Source organism: Cibotium barometz, chromosome 10, assembly GCF_041138505.1.
Source record: "Cibotium barometz isolate CiBa-2024 chromosome 10, ASM4113850v1, whole genome shotgun sequence".
In the NCBI taxonomy this organism is placed as follows: Eukaryota; Viridiplantae; Streptophyta; class Polypodiopsida; order Cyatheales; family Cibotiaceae; genus Cibotium; species Cibotium barometz.
Genome location: NC_141055.1, coordinates 59,095,161 through 59,108,585, shown reverse-complemented (window position 1 = coordinate 59,108,585; position 13,425 = coordinate 59,095,161). Strand labels below are relative to the sequence as shown.

At 42.6% G+C, this 13,425-nt stretch overlaps 1 non-coding gene across 1 annotated transcript; it reads right to left on the bottom strand.

The window, feature by feature from the left end:
• Nucleotides 1–6,462: 6,462 nt before the first annotated feature.
• TRNAL-UAG (transfer RNA leucine (anticodon UAG)) lies at nt 6,463–6,542 on the bottom strand. Its single transcript has one exon. It is a non-coding gene; the product is annotated as a tRNA-Leu (tRNA).
• Nucleotides 6,543–13,425: the final 6,883 nt, after the last annotated feature.

The window sequence follows — 13,425 nt, the reverse complement described above, 5'->3', positions numbered from 1 at the left end:
GTTCACCTTGATCCAGCTGCGCTGAAAACCAAGTTCCCAACCAAGTCCAAATTTACAAATTTGCATGCACCATTGACATACATCCAAGTACACCTTTGGATGGCGGGACCATGGTGGGAAAAAGCTTGGTCCATGATAGGACCCATCACTTGGACCCCTTAAAAGGTGCATGTGCATAAGTGGTTGCTCTATCATTCTTTTACACTTGGGCAAAAGCGCAAAAGCTTGGTCCATGATAGGATCCATCACTAGGACCCTCTTAAAAGGTGTATATGCACAAGTGGTTTCTCTGCCATTCTTTTTAAACGTCGTCGTCTCGAGACAACCAATCCCTTCAAAAACGAAAACCTCATCATGACTAAATCCCACAATCTTCTCTCAAACAAAGTGAAAAAATGTCAAAGAAAGTAGGAATGAGGGTTAAAGAAAGTAGTATAATAAGAGTAAAAGAAAGCAAAGAGTTGGAGCTTTCATTTAGAGGAGAACACATACAAGCACATCTTTAGCCCTTAGCCCATGCATGACACCTTCATTACTCACAAGGGCTTTGCACTTCACAATAGCCATGAGATGTAAGTCCCAAATAGGTCCTTACACCACCATATCCCCACCAGAACCCATGCCACATATTTGTCTTGCATCTAGGGGCACCGCCACCACTAGCCACTTGTCTCAGGAGAGTAGCCAATGGGTAGATCCCCAATTATCACTTTCTAGAGAAAAACCTTCATCTACCATGGTTGCATAAGATCACACACAACCTATCAAAACAATAAGCATCATGCCGGTGTGCAAGGATCATTGAATTGGTGCTTCATACCTTAGGGCAAGGGAAATCTGATTGATGGTCCCTTTAACGCTAGAAATTTGTAGTTGAAAGATCATTATGCGTGAACTTGGTGCTCAGCGCCTTAGAGAAGAATGGTAGAAATTGTAGTTGAAAGCATAATTATAAGCACGTGGAAAGGAGGCAATCTTGAGTGAAATTGGGAAAGGGGAAACCTTGCGCATTGGTGCCAAAATTGAAAATTATTTTAGTAGAAATACCATTGCACATTAGCACCCTTAGTTATTGGTGAAGATGGAGACCAGGGCTGAAATGTGAAAGCTTACCCTCGTAACCTTCAATTTGAAGGCCATAAACTAGCATTAGCTCAATGGATATGTTTATGTGTGAAGTTTAGAAATAGTGGTGTTCTGAATTATTCAATGCCAAGGAATGTAAAGGAGAGTTCTGAGGAGTGACGGTGTGGCAGATCGATCTGAGTGTGACATGTCGCGCATGCAGTGAGGAGTGGGTTAGTGGTGTTCTTAATCCACTCGTGCGAGTGCATGCCCTTAGTACATCGACGGGTGGTCGACTACTCAGACCTTGCATGACAGTGTCTTGTAGTGGATGGCATCAATATGAGGAAGAGGGAGCGAATGGATGGGGGGACTGGGATCCAAAGGCTGAGGAAGAGATGAAGCACAGAGGGGAGGACATTGAGGCGGAGTGTTCCAAGAGAAAATGTGTGCCGGACTAGTTGAATGAGAGACTCTGTAATAATCAGTTGAAAAACAAGGTATGTCTGAAGCCTACTAGTCAAGATTTCATCAAAAGCCGAATAGGTTTGTTTTCGATGTGTAGTGTATTTCTCTTCTGTCTAAGTAAGCCTCCTTCGAAGGGTGAATTAGGTAGATGGCTCCAAGAGAGCATTCTACATGACTATGCTATGTCTAAAATCTTTTACTTGGGGAAGGAGGATTTGTTAATGTGTTGTTTATTAAAGGCCAGACAGTCTTTGCTAAAGGGCCTTTGTTCTTTGGGAAACGTCTAGTGCATGTCTTTCCTTTCGATCCGTTATTCAATGTCAATAAAAGTCTGCAGAATGCGTGCCCTATTTGGGTAGAAGTTGTAAGGCTTCCCCCCTGGCTTAGGCCTGCACTGCATGACACAGCTCAATCCCTAGGTTCTGTGTTATATGTCCCTCGTGATGATGAGGTCGGAGGGAGGCATGGTAATAGTGTGTGCATCACTTGGAACTCATCCATTGAAACCCCAAAATCAATAGAAGTGGACCTAGGTCAACTGGGCACTCTAGAATTAGGCCTTAAGTTTGGAGCTTTTCCTGGTGCATGTTTCCGGTGTGGGGCCTTTGGGTATATTTCCAAAGACAGTCCTAAATTGGTCTCTACGAGGGACGAGGCAAAAGAGGACAATATGGGAGGAAGTGACAAAGAGAAAACCCTCCCCGAAACTCAGAAGAAGGATGAAAAAGGGAAGAAAGTAGTGATGGAAACCGAGAAAAATATGGTGGAAGGGGGTTGGGATAAAGTTAAAGGTAAACCTAGTGTCGTAGAGGCTAAGGCTGAGGCCAAGAAGGCTTAACTTAATCGGGGAACCGAGAGCAAAAGGCCTGGGAACGGTGAGAATTTGAGCTCTATTGCTTTTTCGAACCCTTTCAGCCCATTGATTGAAAGAGATAACCACTTGTTGGGCAGAGCAAAATCTTGAGCTATTAATGAGTGAAACTAGGAAAGGATCTCGTTTAGTTCAGAATAGTCAGAGGGATGAGGAGGAAGTTGAGATGGTCCTGGAAACTGCCTTATCCTCACGAAGAATGATATAGAACATACGGGGTGCACGTGGAACGTGAAGGGTATTAAAGATAAAGAGAAAAATGCTATGTTTTGGGAATTAGTTAAATCTTGGGGCTTGTTAGTTTTTGCTGTACAACAGCATAATCTCTTTGTGATAGAATTTTTTTAGCCAACAGGCCTCATGGGTGCCCCATACCTTGAGAGTTTTAGTTGATTGTTGTTCTACACTCTCTGATCATCTTCCTTTGAAGTGGAGCTGGTACAATATTGATGGGGCTAACATAGATCTTTCTCATTTCCCAACAAGGAAATTGAGAGTGAATAACTTGCTCCTGAAGGACCCTCTCTTTGTGGAGTACATAGAAGAAGCAATTAAAAAACGTAAAAGGAAAAAGGGGGTTGATGACTCTTAGAGGCAGTTTGCTAATGAAATGCAAGGGGTCATTAGAGCTGTGGGTAAATTGAGGGCTGATGAAAGGAGAGGAGAGAGAAGAAAGTGGGCTACATTGTTCTGTTAAAGAGGCAAACCATAGGATTGGATGTTATAACACTGCTTTGTACTTTAAGTGCCAGGGTAGTATTAAAGAAGAGGAGGATAGATGTTATAGAGAACATGAAAATTGGGCTAGAAGGAATCAATTCAGTAAATAGAAGAAAACCAGACAATAGGCTATTCAAACTCCCAAGGAAAAAGTGTGATAATGAGATTGTGGGAAGCATTCTGGATGAGGATGGCACCCTCATGAATGATATTAACATACTGGCTTTGAAATGGGTGAAATATTTGGATTCAACCCTTAGTCTGAAGGAGGATTGCTCTTTGAGGAGGTTTCAAGTTGAAGATAGGCTGTTGAGTCTCCTAAAACAAATGGTGGACCCTGATAAAGCTAAATGGTTAGAAAGAGATATTGAGGTAGATGAATGATGGTGTGCCTTGCTAAAGCTAGGGAGGGAGAAAGCCTCGAGTTGGGATGGCCTATCAACAGAGTTCTTTATAGCCTTTTGGCCTTCCGTGAAAGAGGTGGTGGGTGACATCTGTATAAGAAAGCCTTCAATTCAGGGCTTTAGGACAAGGTTTTTAAAGAAGGGCTTATAAAGCTCATCCCAAAACAAACTGCTTACAATAGGTTTGGTCATTGGAGGCCTATCACCTTGTTAATAGTGATGTACAAAATTTTGGCCAAAGTGATTGGCCGTAGAATCACCCTTGTGCTGCAAAATGTTATCTCCAGAAAACAACATGGTTTTATTAAAGGTAGGTCAATTTATGATAACATCTTTGCAGCTTTACTGGGAAGGGATGTGGCTATTAAAAATCAGCACATAAATGCATCATGTTGCAATTGAATTTAGAGAAAGCTTATGATAGGATTCGTGTCATTTGTAGTTAGAGTGATGGAAAAATTGGGTTTTGGAACTAAAATGGCAACATGCATTTACACCTTATCCTAGGGTGGATACTCTAAAGTGTTGCTTAATGGTAGAGTGGTAGGGGGATTTGAGATTAATAGATTAGTCAGACAAGGTTGCTCATTAGCCCCTCTGTTGTTTGCTATTGCCTCCCACCCTTTAATAATGTCTCTAGAATCATCATGTATTTAAGGGATGATTACTGGGTTAAAACTCATGCACAGTGAACAATTAGGTATACAATGCTTTGTTGATGACTCCTTATTGTTTTTAAGGGGCTAAGAACAATAATGTGAGATTGGCCTTAGAGATAGTGCAGGAGTTTGCCAATGCCTCTGGTTCTAAATGTAACATTCTGAATTCCAGAATTATAAGCTTGACTAAGGATAATGATTTTGATCTTCAAAGGTGGGGCTGTGAGGTGGTGTAGAAGGGCCAAATTGTCAAACTGCTTGGTGTACCTTTTGGTGTTGGGCTTACTAATAAACAATTGGTAATGTGGGCTATTAATAGGTTTTTGGACAAATTGAAAAAGTGGGAAGGCATCAGAGTCCCCTTTCATAGCAGGGTTGATATTTGCAATACAGTACTGAATGCCTATGTTATGTTTTTATGCCCTATGCTAAACTTTGGAAAGTGCCACTGGAAGAAAATCATTGGCCCTATTAGAGATTTTCTATGGAGAAATGATAATGGGAAAAAAAGAGTCTTTGCTTGGCTTGCTTGGGATAAACTTTGAATTCCTAAAAAGGAAGGGAGCATTGGCATTATTCACATGCCCACTCACTGTATTGCGAGAAAGACTCTGATGCTTCCTAGATTTTTATCTTAGAATATCACTTGGGCTCTAATGATGAGGGAACTGGTGGAGCTTGCTGATGTTATAGCTAAAGGCAAATGGGGGAACCTAAACTAGAAGGATAAACTTTTCTCATGTGCCACTCTTAAGATCACATGTTCAGATTTTTGCAAACTGCTATGCAAATGTTGGAAGGAAAATTTAGGTTTCATGGTCTGGGATGGAGGAGGCAGAGCAACAGGTAATTCCATGCTCACTCTAGGTATATGGTGGACTCATAAGTTTAATCCCCCTCTAACCCTACTTGATACATCTGTTGCAAAGAGTCTCAACAATAAAGGCATTAGGCATCTAGTTGACTGCTGGGATAGGGATTTGGCAGGGTGGAAAGATGTGAACCAGTTATCTGTGGAATATCAACTAGTTAGGAGGGAAAGAGATCTGAGGGCTCAGGTTTTGGAGGTGCTTCATAGGGAATTATGCTCCACAGCTACTGACACCTCTATTTGGATCAAGGATTGGACTTGGCTCAATGGTGTCAAACTTAAGGATGTCAAAGCCAGAGACATTTATGCATTAATGAGAAATGGGGATGCCAATGTGCTGTATTGCAATAAAATCTGGAATGTAAAGTGGAGCTCTTCCAGTTGGAAAAAGAGATGGAATTTGATCTAGGATTGCCAGATCCCTAGGAAGTTCCAAGTCTTTTTGTAGAAGGTTTGCATGTGGGCATTACCTATTAGCTCTAAACTCCAAAGGAGAAATATCTATAGTGGCATCTGCCCTAGGTGTAGGTCATCAATTGAAGATGGCAAACATGTGTTTTGGGAATGTCGAGCAATTAGGGGTACCTGGTTCAAAATGTCTAAATGGATAGAGAAGAGTCTGGGTATGCAAACATATTGGAGGGACTGGATCCTTGGTAAATGGTCAGTTAGTGATGAACACATTGGGATGGTGTTTAATATTATCAAAGCTTGCATCCTATGGGAAATCTGGTCTAGCAGGAATGCAATTGTATTTATGAGGGCAGTATGTACATGCTTGCAAGATTCAAAGCTGATGCATAAACATGTGTCCATGTGCTGGTCTGTGTGTAATGTGAATAAAATTAGATGTCCTGAGATGGATTTGTTGATTCAGAATCTGCAAAGGAATATGCTCTGAATGTTGCCCTGATTCTTGGTAAGGTTCAAACATACTAAGGATATACCCCTAATTTTGGATTGTTTGCAGTGAGATGTTGGGGTGGGAAGAAAAGGCCTCCTAAGTTTGGTCCAAAAACTTTAAGAAAAAAAAACTGATCATACATTTGTAGCTTTTATTGAAAACCCAGTTGGAAGCAAACCCATTGTTAAAGTTTGGTCCAAGAAAGGGGGAATGCTGGAAAAACAATCCCCTCGTGGCTGCACTACAGAAGCTATGATGGAGGCTTGCCTAATTTTGGGGTATTAGATTTCTTGGGAACAATCCTGCTTTTTGTTAGAGGATGAAAGCTAGGAGTTCTTATGTAAAATTTTGAATGAGGTGGAGAAACAGTAGTAAGTGGTAATCTGGTCTTGATTGTATGACAGCTTTTGAATAGTTACAGGTAATATAAATAATAATTATTGATCCAAAAAAAAGAAAAGAAAAATAGTGGTGTAGGGCAAAGGGGAAAAATATGCTACTGACAGCTGTGGGATTTGAACCCACGCCCTTTCGGATTGGAGCCTAAATCCAACGCCTTAGACCACTCGGCCAAACTGTCAGATGGTGTGACTGGAGCAGTATAAATTTAGATATACTCTTGGACTTCGAAAGCGAATGGCACCGGGTAAGATGGGGCTTTGTTTTCTGCCTAAGTTCATTTGCAGACTCATTTAACATCATCTGCAAACGGGTAGGGCGAAATTTTGAAGTCCTTTTCGCGCTCAGGGTACATAAGTGCTGGTGGATCTGCGTTGAGGGAGCAACATGAGTCCGCCACAAACATGGCCCACAGCTTTTTCAGATCCCTGGAATTCAAATCGTCAGTGTGTGCTGTCCTCTTTGAGAATATCGTGTCCTTTTTTTAAGGTGGACTCCGATGGCATGACTCCCATGTGGCTTTGGCAAAAAGGAGCAGAGCCAGCTGGCCCAATGCATTATTGACTAGGGTGATGGAAGCATTTGAAAGCTACATGTCAGCTCTACCTAAACTAGGCAAGGGGGGGGTTCCAAGCAGCACCTTCATCGATGAAGCCAATGCACTGGCAAGCTGGAGAGACGAGCAGGACGACCTGGAAACACTACTGCGGTACAGGGTCAAGATTTCGAAGCAGCAATGTGCTGCTACTGTGGTTCTTGCGCCGTCTGAAAATTTCCTCATGGAATGGCTCTGTGCTAAAGCATATTTTGGCATCAAGATTAATAAAGGGATTAAGTTTTGCTTATGTCTTTTGCTTTACTTAATCATGGATTAAAAGGATGTTTTATTCATCAAAGTTTATCCAACTTAGGGATGGGAGTTGCCCATCAAAGGATCCGAGGCTATGCAGGAGCCGGCGGACTTGTATAGAGAGACTATGTGGGTCTAGCCAGCCCATAGAGAGTATTGGTCTATACCATGGATGAAATACTTCCCGTAGACTGCAGGGTTGGTCTGATCAGCCACTCCGAGAGGTCGGACTTGAGTAAAGGGCTATCCTGACGTTCTAGGGTATGCCTATTGCCTGTATGTGGAGTCTACATGTGGCCTCATACTGTGTATGCATATGCATGTGGTTGTTGACATCTTAATGGGTGACATGTTGTGAGCTAAGGATATATAGGTACAACACAGGACATGGGAAGGGTATACTTATATATCCCAAGACTCAGGAAGAAGAACACGCACATCCTCTCTTATATAATCCATAGTCACCAGAAACAAGAAACGGGAACGAAAACGTTCGAGGAATGGAAACGGGGAAAGGAGTTTTTAGGGGTGGAAAAGGCCATTTCTTATGACACTATGACTTGGAAAACAAGAAACGGCCATGGAAATAATGGGGTCACAAAACGGAGAAACGTGTTTCTAGGGACTGAAATGGTAGTTTCTTGTGACTATGATATAATCTCTCATATAATGCTTCTAGAATGGCAAGGAGGATAAAGCTGCCCAAGTTGGGGATGACAGTGGAGGGAAACTATGGTTATCTACATCAACAAAGAAGATACTAGACATGGAGGCAAGTGCATCACCACCATTATCATCATTATCTATACCATCTTTGTTCCCAAACCCTAAAAAAGGCTAGGCTATAGACCTATTGTTGAGATTCAAGCTTGATGTCAACTTATGCCAGTTGCACTATATGCTGGCATGTTAGGTAGTAACATGTGTGAGACATAAATAACCACGTCCAGTTGATCATAGTGTGTGGACATTAGCTAGGGTTAGTAGTGTGTGGACACAACACATGTAGTGTGTTGTAAATTATAGATTATGACTTTATGCATCGTGTGAGAAGGGAGATGGCTTCCTTCTATGGTTAGGGTTTGCTCCTGTGTGTGTCTCCTTTTCCTCTACCTATTTTTCATCATGGTATCAGAGCTTGGTGCTCTCTATTAGGGTTTATGATGAGTGAGTGAGAGAAGAGGGAGAAGAAGGTGTGAAGCTTGTCATTGGAGCTGTGAAGCTTGGAGCACACCGATTTTCAACAAATCTGAGAGCTTGGCCTATCGGGTAAGGACGACTAAATATCCTTGAGCGGATTGCAGGTGCAAAAACACAAACAACACCAGATTTGAGTTGCCCAAAGCAAAGAAAAATTCTATTTCGCAAGCTCTCCATTGAAGCTTGAGTGTGGTGAATGTATGAGGCAAATGGTTGCAAATCTGACAAAGAATCATGTATCTGACAAATGGGAATGTATTGGCAACTCATGTGCAAGCCCTACATTGAATATGAAGCAAAGATGATGCATTTAAGTGATTGGAATTCACTGTTTTGAAGCCCTCACAAAAACAGAGAAGTGAGGTCCATTGTGGATGAAATTGGAGCTGGTCTCTTGCAAAAATAAAGCAATTGGTGGATTGTGCACATGCCTTGGAGTGTTGGATAACTATATATGCCCTCAATTATCACAAGAAACCACTCAATCCTCCCCTACAACAGGCGGCATAGCTTGTAGGGAAGAAACAGAGCAGATTTTTTAATATTTTAAAAATTGGAGATCAAATGCTAGTTTGGTGATTGATTAAATTCACAATTTGCTTAGCAATTTTGTTTTACACATACTTGAGAAGGTTGCTATGTGGTTGGTTGGAGCAATTATGCATTATGGAGCTGATTATGAGCTGATTAAACAAGCTATCTATAGTGATTAGTGAAACAGAGGGTCATTAATTGACTAATTACTCTTTCAACTTAAATAATTGGTCTAATTCCTTTTACATGAAGTTAGTAGACATCATTGCTAAGCTAATGAATGCCTGGTCTCTCAATTTGGACAAGAATCAAAGGAATTAGAGCACTTTTACTTTACTGGTTTTTCTTGGTTTTACTGGTTTTTCTCAAAACAGAGAAGGGGATTTGATAATTTTGGTATGTACACACCTTGGTTGGTGTTGATATGCAACATTGAGCTTGTTTAGGTGTCAATGCAAGTTATCCACACTTGATTGAACCACTACATTGCAATCTGAAGCCTTGAAAAAGCGCGCCAGAACAGGGTACTTTGGAGGACTGCGTATGCCAGTTCAATCTGAATGCAATCAGTTTGATTTTTTACATCAACAGTGAAGTTCGTTGAGTACTTTGGAGTATCTGAAACACTTATTAGAGTGTGGTTGAGCTAAGGAAGGCTCGTTTATAGAATTGGATATGTGCGGAAGGTGCATTTGCATTGAGCAAATATGTCAGACAACCCAGTACAGATTGTGGGTGAAAAATTGGATAGAAAGAACTTCCAGGCATGGAAGTACAGGATTAAAAGCTTTCTGAAGGGAAAATGTTTTTGGAACCTTGTTACAGGTGCGGAGCCAAAGCCGGAACTACCCCGACAACCTACACAACAACAGGTTGTAGCTCATAAGCAATGGTCAGAGAGAGCATACAAAGTTTTGCATTACTTGTCTATATGTATCTCAGATGCTATACTCATATTGTTGCCATATATATATAGGCAGTGATGTGTGTGAACACACTTAGAACCGCCGGGGTACTTTTTCCCTCTTTAGGAGGTTTTTTTCCCCGGCTTGTATATACGCCCATCCTTCTAGGGCTAACTTATCTTTTGTACATTGACACAATCTAATACACTTTGTGTTGTGTGCATTCCTACTTCTTCTTCTCCAAGCTTTGTGTGCTTTCCTGCAACCCTAATTCCAACAATTGGTATCAGAGCAGGCATCGGCTCCCAGGGCTATGCCGCTGGCACCCTCCGACTCACGTTCTCCAATTGAGGTGAGCTTTCACGAGCGCTTGCAGATCCCTAAACTCTGCAAATTAGCCCGTAGGGTTTTGCGTTCTCAGAAATCGCATCTGAGGTCGTTTCGGGCTCCGTTTTTGCATTTCAAGTTCTACACAGGTGTTTTCTTCATTTTCTGCAAAAATTTTGACAGTGCAGTTTTCTGCAAAACAGGCATATGTGTTCTATTGTGGACCGTGCTACATAGCACAAGTTGTTTTCTGTTCAATCTTTGCTTTATTACAGATAGCTTTTGCATCAGTTTCAGCAGTGGCCATGGCTGATAACAGCAATGATGTATTTCGCATGTTATCTGCTGATGATGACAAATTGGATGGAGACAGCAACTACCCACTTTGGGCATACATGATGCAGCATGTTTTGGTTGCAAAAGGAGTGTGGAACATTGTGCAGGGTATGGATGTACGTCCAGGTTCTGTGGATGTAGGATCTGTTGAGGATGTTGCAGGTTCTAGCAGCTCTACTGTGGCTGCTATTTTACCCACTGCTGAACAAGCTCGTTGGGATGGTAAAGATGCGCAGGCTCATGCCTTGATTGCACTTTCTGTCAAATGTAACATCACCCCACATATTCGTTCAGCTAAAACAGCAAAACATGCTTGGGATATTCTAGTATGCAGGTCGTAAACGAGGCAAAAATCTCTTACCTGCGTAAAGAGCTAGAATTGAAGATTATGCAGGGCTCTTGATAAAGGCAAGAAAAAGACCAGGTGCAACTATTGTAAGGCAAATAATCATGTCATTAAGAATTGCCCTAAGCTAAAGGCTAAAGAGGCAAAGAAGAAAGAGTCAAATGCAGCTACAATAGCGGATGCTTCTACAAATGCAGATTCTGCAAATGTTGTGTAGGATACAGAATGGGCGTTTAGCGTGTATTGCCAGTATGACCCATCTGTACATGATGCATGTTTGGCAGTTTCTGTTGACTCTAATGTATGGTATTTTGACAGTGGTGCTACAAAGCACATTACCTCGCATCGTGATATGTTCACTTGTCTTGAGGCTGTCTCTAATGGGAATACCGTCACATGTGCCAATAATGCTTCTTACCCAGTGAAGGGCGTTGGTAAAATTATGCTTACTGCTGCAAATGGCAGAGCTTTCACACTTTCAGATGCTTTGTATGTGCCAAGGATAAAGAAGAATCTATTGTCTATCTCTGCGCTTGCTAGACTTGGACTTGTAGTCAAGTTTGTGGGATGACAGATGTATTGTTCATGATTTGACTTCTGGTGATACGATTATTGCATCTGGCACCTTGTTTCGTGGGCTGTATAGGCTCAATTCTTATGACAAGTGTGTGGAAGATTAAGCAAATGCAGTTTCTGATGAAAAGGCAGTTTCAGATGCAAAACTATGGCATGCTCGTTTTGGTCATCTGAACTTTGCTAGTTTGCTGTGTTTGCAGAAATTTGATATGGGTGCTTCATTGCCCCCTCTTGAGGCACCATTGAAACATGTTTGTGAAGGCTGTATTTTGGGCAAAATGCAGCGTTCTGCGTTTCCAAAGGATGGTTCTATGTGGGCTACTTGCAAATTGTAACTTGTACATAGTGATGTATGTGGGCCTATGCAAACTCCGTCATTTGGTAAACACTTGTACTTCATGACTTTCATTGATGATTACTCAAGGCATGCATGGGTATATCCACTGAAGGCAAAGTCCGAAGTGTTTTTGTGCTTCGAACAGTTTTTGCTTATGGTTGAAAATGTATCCAATTGTAATGTGGGCACCCTCTGTTCTGATCGAGGGGGGGAGTACATGTCTAAAGAGTTTGATGCATTTCTGGCTACTCGTGGGATAAAACACCAATGTACAGTGCCGTATACCCCTCAGCAAAATGGTATTGCTGAGAGAAAAAACAGGTCACTTATGGAGATGGCACGATGTATGGTCAAGAGCCAAGCTTTGCCACATGCATTTTGGCTTGAGGCTGTCATGTGTGCTACATATGTACTCAACAGGTGTCCCACTAAGGCCTTGCAGTCTATTACTCCATACGAAGCTTGGCATGGCAGGAAGCCTTCTATTAGTCACTTGTGTGTCTTTGGTTGCTTGGCCTATTGTCACGTAGGCTGTAATGCCTGTGATCGACGGCAGACCGGATGGCCATGTCCGGGGTTCAGTGGGAGAGGACGCCCATGCGGAGTCATGGGCGACCAGGCTAGTGTGGACGACAGGCCACACACTATATAGCCTGGGGGATGAGGGGCAATCCTCATTCTTCCTCTATGGCTGGATGGTGAGCCAGAAGCCGTCCCCTCTTGTGGTAATGCCCGTAGCGGCGTTACGGATATCTAACACTGGTATCAGAGCGTGGTTCGACGGGATCGTCAGAGTCCGCGCGTGAACGGGGGATCAGAGCCCACTCAATGGTTTTCAACCATTCATCTTCTCACCCTTATCTCCACAAGGGAGTGTGTGGAGGGAGGCGGCCAAGATTTTGAAGGGAAGAACTCTCTCTCTCTCTCTCTCTCTCTCTCTCTCTCTCTCTCTCTCTCTCTCTCTCTCTCTCTCCCCCCGTCACACACAGCAAATCTCCACGCAGGTAAGCAAAAGCAATTTTCGTTTTGTTTTTTTTTCTCTCTGCGTTGAATGGCTGCGAAAGAAATCGTTGAATCCTTTGTGTGGGGGTGGGGGGGCGCAGACCAGCCCCACGAAAGCTATTGAAACACGACTGTGTGTGGGGGTGGGGGGCGAAAACCAGCCCAGGACTAGTAACTGAAATGCTAAATGGGGCGAAAACCAGCCCAAGACTAGTAGCTGAAATGCTAAACAAACTCTGCATGGAGGGGCGAAGACCAGCCAGCCCCCCACGAAAGAAAACTGAAACGCATGATGTGGGGCGAGAGCACCCATTTGCGCCATTTTGTGCGCCATTGTAAGTCTGCGTGAACTCTATGGTTGACTTTGCGTGAGCGCCGTCTGAGGGGGGCCAGGCGGCCAGCCAGCCAGGCCAGCCAGGCGACGGCGGCCAAAGCAGCCACAATGCCAACCAAGCTAGGGGCCGGCCAGCCATCAACGGCCACCAGCGAGACGAAAAGAAAAAAGAAAAAAGAAAAAGAAATATTTATTTTTTTAATACATATTTCATTATTCATTTTTAATGAAATTAAAAATGAACTAAATTCAAACAAATCCTCTCTCTCGGCTGGGGAGGAGGGATAATCCCTGCAAGAAATAATCACGGCAACGCA